The following is a 7,581-nucleotide window of genomic DNA, read 5'->3' on the forward strand; positions in this document are numbered from 1 at the left end:
CCTGCCCGTGTTCAGTTACCTCTCTTTCCCCCGTTTCCGTGTCCCCCCCAAACCCGGCTCCTTCCTGTCCTGTCCTGTCCCTGCCCCGCTGCTCCGTTCCATTCCCCCTCTCGGTGGTGTGAGATGAGATTTGAGCCCTTTCTGACACCCACGCGTGCTCTTTGTGTTGTCAAATCCCGCGTGTGAGCCAGAAGCTCTCCCTGCCTATTTTGCAGGTGGATGTGCCATTCAAAGCCCTGGAGGCAGGGCTGAGCACCGGCGAGCCGCGCGTGGCTGCTCTGCACAGGGGGCGTGGCAGGAAACACTCGCTGAGTGCCGGAGGAGCGAACGGGAGCCTTGGCCCTGCCATCCTCTGGGATCTGCGGGGACACTGCAAGCACTGGCAAAGAGCCGAGAGCCATGGGAGCAGCGCTGAGCGAGGCTGTGTCCCAGCCAAGGAGTTCCTCCTGTGTCCCTTAAGAGGATACCCCAGGGCTGGTTTTCTGCATCAAGACTTCTGATCAGACCATCTGTAGACCTCTGGCTTAATGTAAATATTTATTTATATGTTTGTCTCTGACAGCAAAGCACGTATCTCCTGACTTCCCTGCTATTCAGTATCTGCTGAACTGGCTGTGCATTTTTCCTAAGCTAAGGAAAACCCTCCCTCTGATTCTGTAATTTCCAAAGGAGCAGCATTGAGTCACTTATGTTTTTCTTGTCTCCATAACTTTAGCTTGACTCGTGCTCAAGGACAGGAATGACTCAAGAACTGTATGTGGTGAATTGTTAGTTTGGCAGGGGTTTTTGCAAATTCAGGGCTAAAATGTGATGTAAGAAAAGGCTTTTATTGCAGCAGTTAGATTTTTGCAGCATGGCAGATTTTCAAGCCTCTAAGTAAATCACTTCATTCAGATTTAAACTCTCTTGAAATATGCTTGATATGTTTTGGGGTTTTTTTCATTGTTATGCTACTTTTCGTTTTGGTTTGATTTGGCTTTCTTTTTTGCCTGGCGTGGGAAAATTTTACAGCTCTCACTTTTTTCTTCTCCAGTTGAGTATAGTGTTACCTTCTTAATTCAAAAACCATTTGCTGTATGGAAAAAGCACCTTGCCTTTGTGAAGGGCCAGGTGGGAACTGTTTTAATGGCCAGTGGCACAGCCCTGTAGCACACAATTCCCAGGAAGTGGGGAGCCCTCTGCCAGGCAGAGCCACCTGGCCAGGTTCCTGCGGGTGCTGCTGCTGTACCCGGCTGATGAGGTGAGAAGCAGCTTGGCTTTATTGCCAAAATAAAACTCACCCGTTTTCCTATGAATCCCAGCAAAGTGGTCCCAAAGGCTCTGTCACTCAGTCTCTGCTTCCATTGGTGTGGAGAGGCTGGATCCCAGTTATCACCCCAGCAGTGCCCCTGCCTCCCTTTTCCCCACTTTTCTGTTCCAGTCGTGCGAAATATTCAGGCTTTGTTTTCTTCCCCCTGCGGTTCACTGCAGATCCCAGAAAACCCACAGGAGGGAAGATCATTCCTTGTGCTTCCGCCTCCAGGTGAGAGAGGAGATGGTCACATCCTAGGAGCCTGATTTTGGAATGTTTTCTGGAATTGGCCCAGTGGCTTTTACTTCTGGGGTTCCTGGAGTCTGTCCGTGGCAGGTCCAGCCCGTGCTTCAACTGAGAGCCCTCAGTCCGCAGGGAAATGAACCTTTGGGGAAGTTCTTACAGCTCTGCTTAGTGCTTTATGAATGGTGATGATTTTCTGGAAGTAGGCTGTCCATTCTGACCCTTTTTCTTCCCTCTCCCTGCAGACTGTACCTGCTGAGAGGCTGAGGTGAGACCAGGATCTGTAAAATCCCTGACTCTCCGTGTTTTCCCGAGGCTGAAGCCGTGTTTGCTGTCAGTGACGACAGGGTGGGAGATGCTAAACACTGAAAACTTTGGGGTTTTTCCCCTGAACTCCCCAAGACTCTCTGCAGCTGTGCCCTGTCTATCTCTTGAAAGAGTTTCTGGATTTACAAAGGTTTTTACATTCTGCAATATTTATCTATAACTCGATTAAAAAGAATCCTACTGTATCAATGTGGTGTTGATTACTTTGTTTGAGTCGGTTAATTAAAGCGAATTGTTGGTAAGGGGTTTGAGCATCCCTTAGTTGGAGCTGGCAGCTCTTATTTAATTTCTCTTCATTCCTTTAATTTCTTTCAATTATTTCTTAAGCCATTACTGCAATTAGGATGCACGGTAAGGACAAGAGCATTTCTGCCCTGCTGGATTGGGAAATCCGAGCCCAATTCCTTGGAGAGATTGAGGGGATGGGGATCTGTGCCTCAAGCTGGGTTTTGACAGTGGGAATTTGGTGAGGAAGGAAGAGGAGAGATCCCACGGAAAGTGGCTGAGGCCAGTTCCGCTGGCTTTGGGTGCTCCTACCCCCGAGAAAATCATCCTGGCTGAAGGGAGCTGGAAGAAGCCAGGGGGCTGCGCCGGGGGCTGTGCAGGGACCCCAAACCCTGGTCAGGGGCGCTGGGCAGTGCCAGCTGCAGAGGAACGCTGCAGAGGGGCTGCGCTGGAGCCCCTCAGCTTCCATGCAGAGATGCTGGCACTGCGGGGCTTTCGGGACACTGCCGAGAGGCTCCGCTGCCAGAGCCGGGGAGTTCTCCCGTTATTTTCTGTCGTGCTGGGCACCTGGCAAGTCCTTCGAGCCCCGCAGGCTGCCAGTGCCAGCGGAGCAGCTGGAATCACAGACGGTCACACAGAAACCGGGCTGGGAGAGCAAATGAGCTCTTCCATGTTGTTTTTCACAACGCGTTTTGGATTTATACCAGAATCTCTTCTCTCCCCTCAGACCCCGTACCCCTGACTTTTGAGTTTTCTCACAGAAATGTCTCGGCCTGCACCGGGAAAAAGAAAATTCCCTGGCACGGCGGGGAGCGGCGGGGTTTGGGGGTGCTGGGGCGGCACGGGGGTCCCCGCGCCCCGGCCGGTCTCGGTCAGCCCCGGGAAATCGCCGCCGCCGCCGGCTCGGCCCCGGCGCCGCCCCGGTGCTCCGGCCCGAGAGAGACCCCGACCCGCCCGCCGGGGCAGAGGCGGCACCGCCGGGAGCCGAAGCGGCAGCCCCGGGCCCATCCCGGCGGGCCGGGAGCGATGGCCCCGCCTCCATCCCGGGCGGGCCGGAGCCTCAGGGGCGGGGCCGGGCCGGAGCCTCAGGGGCGGGGCCGGCGCTGGCTCAGGTGCGCGGGACCGCGGGGCACCTGCGTGGGGTGGGGCCGAGCTTATTTAAGTGCCGGGAATCGCTGCAGCCGCCATTTGCTCACTCGGAGCGCAGTGAGGGTGGTGGGTTCTGTGCGGGCTCCGCAGCTTCGCCCTTCTCTCCTTCCCCCCCTTTACTCTTCCTTCCTCCTGCTCCCATTCCCCTTCTTTCCCTGCCTTTCCCCCGTTTTCCTCTCCTCCCCAAAGCCGACTGCTTTCGCTCCCCTTTTGTGCCCCCTTCTACTCTTCCTTCCTTCTGCTCCTATTCCCCTTCTTTGTCTTCCTCCTTTTCCTTCTCGTCCCATTTCGGCCTCCCCTCCCGTCCCACCATCTACCCTTCCTTCCTTCTCTCCATATTTCTGTTTTTTCTCCCCTAAACCCACTCTCCCTCCTCCCCCAAATGCGACCCCCCCACTCGTCCCTCACCTGTCCCTGCCCCGCTGCTCCGTTCCATTCCCTCTCTCTTCCCTCCTCTGTCCCGTCCCTCTTTCCCCCTGCCGGCCTTTCCCTTCCCCGCCCGCTTTACTCGCAGCCCGACCTCCCTCCCCACCTTCCCGCATGCTCCGCTCTGCTCCCCTGTTCTCGTTCCCCATTCCCCTTTTCCTTCTTTCCTCGCAGCCGCGGGGCTCGGGGCGCCGCAGAATAAAGCCCAGAGGGCCGGAGCCGGCGCCCCCCGCCCTCGCTGGGGTCCCCACACGGGGCCGGAGCCGCTCTGCGGGTCCCCCCATTGCAGTCTAATACACGGCCCGACACTGCCGGGGTGCGGCTTTCCCGACATCACACTGGGGGTCGGGCTGGGGGTCGGGAGGGGGTCCTGGGGGGAGGAGGGTGGGGGGGTTAGGAAGGGCCCCCTCCGGAGGAGGGGGTCCCGGGGGTGGGGGGGGCCAGGGTGGGCCCCCTCCGGAGGAGGGGGTCCGGGGGAGGGGGGCGGGGTGGAGGGGGGGCCTTCCCCCCTCCAGCCCCGCCCCCTCTCCGGGACCCCCTTCTCCGGACCGGGACCCGGGGGGAGGAGTGGGGTGGGAGGGGGGGTGGGGGGGGGGGGCGGGGGGGGGGGGGTAGCAGAGGGGGTCACGTCACTCTGCGCCGTGAACAGAAATAAAAAAACACACGACCGGCGGTCCCCTCCAGCGCCCCCCCCCCCCCCCCCACCCCCCCCCCCACCCCCCCCACCCACCCCCCCCACCCCCCCAACCCACCCCCCCACCCACACCCCCCCACCCCCCACCCCCCCCCCACTCCTCCCCCCGGGTCCCGGTCCGGAGAAGGGGGTCCCGGAGAGGGGGCGGGGCTGGAGGGGGGAAGGCCCCCCCTCCACCCCGCCCCCCTCCCCCGGACCCCCTCCTCCGGAGGGGGCCCACCCTGGCCCCCCCCACCCCCGGGACCCCCTCCTCCGGAGGGGGCCCTTCCTAACCCCCCCACCCTCCTCCCCCCAGGACCCCCTCCCGACCCCCAGCCCGACCCCCAGTGTGATGTCGGGAAAGCCGCACCCCGGCAGTGTCGGGCCGTGTATTAGACTGCAATGGGGGGACCCGCAGAGCGGCTCCGGCCCCGTGTGGGGACCCCAGCGAGGGCGGGGGGCGCCGGCTCCGGCCCTCTGGGCTTTATTCTGCGGCGCCCCGAGCCCCGCGGCTGCGAGGAAAGAAGGAAAAGGGGAATGGGGAACGAGAACAGGGGAGCAGAGCGGCAGTCGAGGGGAAGGGGACGAGGACAGGGGGCCGGTGGGGAGAGGTCGGGGTGTGCAGGGCAGCTGGGGAGGGGCCTGGGGGGAGAGCCGGGTGAAGGAAAAGAAAGATTGAAGGCAGCTTTGGGGAAGGAGGCGGAATGTGTGGAGGGGGAAAGGCATCACGGAAAGGCGGCAGGAGGAACCGGGAGCGCGTGGGGGGGAGCAGGGGGAGGGGGCACGGGGGAGCCCGGCTGGGGAGGGAAGGAACAGGGACACGATGGAGGGACAGGATAGTGTAGGGGTGAGTAGGGGAATAGAGAGGGAGGACAAGGAAAGGGGTGTAGGGGGGCCCGCCCGGGAGGGAGGGAGGGGAGGGCTAGGGGGGAGAGGGAGGGGGGGGGGTTTGGGGGGGGGGAGGGTGTAGGGGGTGGGGGAGGGGAGGAAAGGAGGGTAGATAGGAGAGGTACAGAGAAAAAGAAATACAAAAGAAAAGAAACGCGCAAGAAAAGCAAAAGAAACAGAGATATGGAGCCCGACCGGTCGTAACCTCCCGCTCCGAGCGCCCAGCACCAAATGGCTCCGCCGCGCTCGCCCCGCGGTTTAAATACCCGCGGCCCCGCCCCGCGCAGGCGCGCTGGGGCCCCGCGCACCTGTGCGCGCACCTGTGCTGGCCCCGCCCCCGGCCCCGCCCCCCGCCCGTAAATGGCGGCGGCTCCGCGCCCGCCCCGTGTTCTGTGTGGATGCTCGGACGGACTGCGGCGGGACCGGCGCTCGGAGCTCCGTGCGGGGATCGGATCGGGGCAGCTCCCGGCCTGCGCGGCGTCCGAGGCGCTCAGCTGAGATCGGGATCGGGATTTGGGTCCTGGGCCCGCCGGTGTCTGCTGGGGGAGCCGGGCAGAGCCGCTCCTTCCTCGGCGGGCAGGGAGGGGGTGCCGGGGCCGGCGGATCGAGGCGGGATCGCGGCTGGGATCCGGACCGGCAGCGCCGCGGCCGGGAGGAGCCGCTCCGGGACGGGCGCCGCCGCTCCAGCTGCGGCCGGCCCGGGGCTCGGGTCCCGCCGGGGCTCGGGTCCCGTTCTCGCTGTGGCCGCGGGGAGCTGGGGCTGCGTCGGGGCCGGGACCCCATCGGCACCGCCGCTCCCGCAGCGCCGCCTCCGGCCCCGCGGGCGGACACGGAGCCGCCCCGCAGCCCCCGCGGGATGCCGAGCCCCCCCGCCCCGGTAGCCCCGTGGCCACCGCGCTCCCCTGCGAGCAGCAGCGCCCGCCTCCCCCGCCCCGTGTCCGCATCCCCGGGGGAGCCCCGCCGGACGAGCGGGGCTGCGGCGCCGCGGCCGGGAGCGGCCGCTCCGCCGGGGCCGCTGCTCCCGCTCCGGCTGTGCCCGGTGCGGGGCTGGAGGCGCCGGAGCCCCCGAAGGGCAGAGAGCACCTCCTGTCCTTGGCTCTGCGGGGCGGGAGCTGCCGTGCCCTGCCCGTGGCTCGCAGCGTGCCGAACGCACGTCCCGGCACGGGCACCGGCGCACGGGACAGCGCTGGCACGGACACGGCTGAAGGGCTGCCCGCGGCTCCTCGGCCAGGGGCTGCTCCCCACAGGCACGCAGGGATGCTTCAGCCCGGACAGCCGACAGCGACAGCCGACAGGGACCCCAGGGAACGGCTGGCATTACCTGGGAATGGAGGCACGGGCCGTTTGCAGAGGGGCTCTGACGGCAATCCCTGTTGCCGACCTCCCCGAGCTCCCACACAGCTGCCAGGTATGTTCCAGCCACCCCAAATCTCCTCCCTCTTTTCCAGCCTGAGGCCATCATTCACCAGCAGCATTTCAGCCAAGGCAATCTTCCTTCACGGGTACTAAATGCCAAGCAAGAGCCTCGGAGATGCCTTGAAATCAGAGGTTCGAGTGCGATGATGTTCGGAGATTTCCAGGGAGCCAGCTGGAGGTGCAGAAGGGATGGAAAACTCTCACAGGTGGGTCCCACTGGAGGTGTGCTGCAGGCAGGGATGTGCATCCCTTTCCTGAGGAAAACGGACATGCCGAGGCTCTGAAAGGAGCTGAGCTTCTGCAGGAGAGATGTTCTGCCTCAGCACAGGCCGGGAGCACATCCAGCCACCGCCTTGTCCTGCTTTAAAACATTAACTGGAGCCTGAGCTCCGGGTGGGGAGGGAGCTGAGAGCCGGAGGGGCAGGAGCAGGGATGGGAGATGAGGCTGCTGGAATGTCACCTGGAGCAGCTGAACATGTTCTGTCCCTGCAGGAGCCAAAGCAGATCCCTCCTGGCCAGGCTGGATGGGAGATGAGGCTGCTGGAATGTCATTGGAGCAGCCAGGAGCCAAAGCAGATCCCTCCTGGCCGGGCTGGATGGGAGATGAGGCTGCTGGAATGTCACCTGGAGCAGCCAGGAGCCAAAGCAGATCCCTCCTGGCCGGGCTGGATGGGAGATGAGGCTGCTGGAATGTCACCTGGAGCAGCCAGGAGCCAAAGCAGATCCCTCCTGGCCGGGCTGGAGGGCAGCTGCTGGATCTGCTGTGGGGGAAAACTCCCTGCCCCTGCCAGGAGCGCTGGCTCTGCTCTTCCTCCAGCTCCTGAGCAGTGTCAGGGCCACCGTGAGGGAGTTCAAACCCAAAAAATCCCCACAGCCCACGGAGTGAATGATCCCAGCAGAGAAACGCAGCATTGAAATAAAAATCTTACAGCTCTGTCAAAAA

General features: G+C 62.9%; 1 long non-coding RNA gene across 1 annotated transcript; it reads left to right on the forward strand.

Moving 5' to 3' along the window:
- The first annotated feature begins 18 nt into the window (after nt 1–18).
- LOC144248649 (uncharacterized) lies at nt 19–2,046 on the forward strand. The gene is made up of 2 exons (XR_013341963.1): nt 19–529; nt 1,780–2,046. It is a non-coding gene; the product is annotated as an uncharacterized LOC144248649 (long non-coding RNA).
- Nucleotides 2,047–7,581: the final 5,535 nt, after the last annotated feature.

Source organism: Lonchura striata, unplaced genomic scaffold (assembly GCF_046129695.1).
Source record: "Lonchura striata isolate bLonStr1 unplaced genomic scaffold, bLonStr1.mat Scaffold_225, whole genome shotgun sequence".
NCBI classification, from domain to species: Eukaryota; Metazoa; Chordata; class Aves; order Passeriformes; family Estrildidae; genus Lonchura; species Lonchura striata.